General features: G+C 38.5%; 1 protein-coding gene across 1 annotated transcript in view; it reads left to right on the top strand.

Annotated features, from left to right (window-relative positions):
- LOC106882563 (zinc finger protein 62) overlaps nt 1-1,264 on the top strand; it is a 4,652-nt gene that overhangs the window by 3,269 nt on the left and 119 nt on the right. The gene's annotated exons all lie outside the window — the stretch shown is intronic.

Genomic DNA, 1,264 nt, shown 5'->3' with positions numbered 1-1,264 from the left:
ATTGGTTGAAATTACAGAAATACGACAACTTTAACATGGAATAACTTAGGGATTTCTTTTTTTTTTAAGAAGACTAAGAGAAAAAGATGTTTTATATGACACATTCTACCATTGTTCCAAGTTTCAAAGTGTTTCGTTAATGAAAAATGTGGCCCCCGTTTTAAAAAAGATCTCACTATTCAAATATAAATAAAGTGGAAGTAGACAAAAATAAACATTATTTTCCCTCTTACTGTTTTGTTTTGAAAAATAATTTATTTTATGGTTTGTTATTGTTTATATTTTGGATTACATAATCTTTTATGGGGGCCACCAAAATCTTTCAAGTGCTTAGGGGCCTCGATGGGTCTTAATCCTGCCCCGATTGTGTTTGTCTTGACATTGCAGGACAGCTGTAAATGAGTATCACTGTTATACAAGCAGTGTTGTTCGAATATATGTCTGGCCATGGAGAAGTATTAACTTGCTTGGAAGCTGGTGGTCTGGTGATAAAAAGGGCATCCAGAAACCAAGCCAAAATAAGCAACAGAATCCTGGTGTAGCCCCCGGCCTTGCCAGTTCTGGTCAAGCTCTCCAATCTGTGCCAGCATGGAAAACAGATGTTAAATGATAATGATGAGGCTGCAGGCAATTTTTTTTGGTTGACATACGTGGGTATGTCAACCATAAAAGACAGAAAGTAGTATTACATGGCCACACTTTTCACAGCTCCAGTGCATTATGTCTTATTTGAGGTTCTGATAACATCCTTTCTGAAGTCAGCACCTTTTGTACTTAAGGTGACCTTCTTTGAAAATATTACAATTTTCTCAGGCATGGCTGTGTAGTAAGAAGCTGGCTTACCAACCACATGGTTCCAGGTTCAGTCCTGCTGTGTGGCACCTTGGGCAAGTGTCTTCTACTATAGCCTTGGGCCAACCAAAGCCTTGTGAGTGGATTTGGTAGTTGGAAACTACATACATGCAGAGCTGGGCCTGGCAGAAGGTAATGGTGAACTTCTGCTGACTCTTTCACAACAACTTTTTCTTTTTCTTACTCTTTCCTCTTACATCTAGCAGCTCACCAACGTCCCATCCAGGTGGGGAACCTATACACCAATGAAACCAGGAAACCAGCCATTATGAACCAGGTGTGGCTTGAGAAGGAACAAACAGCAACAGCAACAGTCTTACCAATAAAGAAAATATTTTAATATCTAAATTTTAACATTGAAATTGTTGGTAAAAGTCACTTTGTCTGTTAAATGGTGGTTTAGGTTTCAATT

Source organism: Octopus bimaculoides, chromosome 30 (genome assembly GCF_001194135.2).
Source record: "Octopus bimaculoides isolate UCB-OBI-ISO-001 chromosome 30, ASM119413v2, whole genome shotgun sequence".
NCBI classification, from domain to species: domain Eukaryota; kingdom Metazoa; phylum Mollusca; class Cephalopoda; order Octopoda; family Octopodidae; genus Octopus; species Octopus bimaculoides.
Note: the sequence above shows the minus strand (reverse complement) of the source record. Positions and strands in the feature narration are given on the sequence as shown.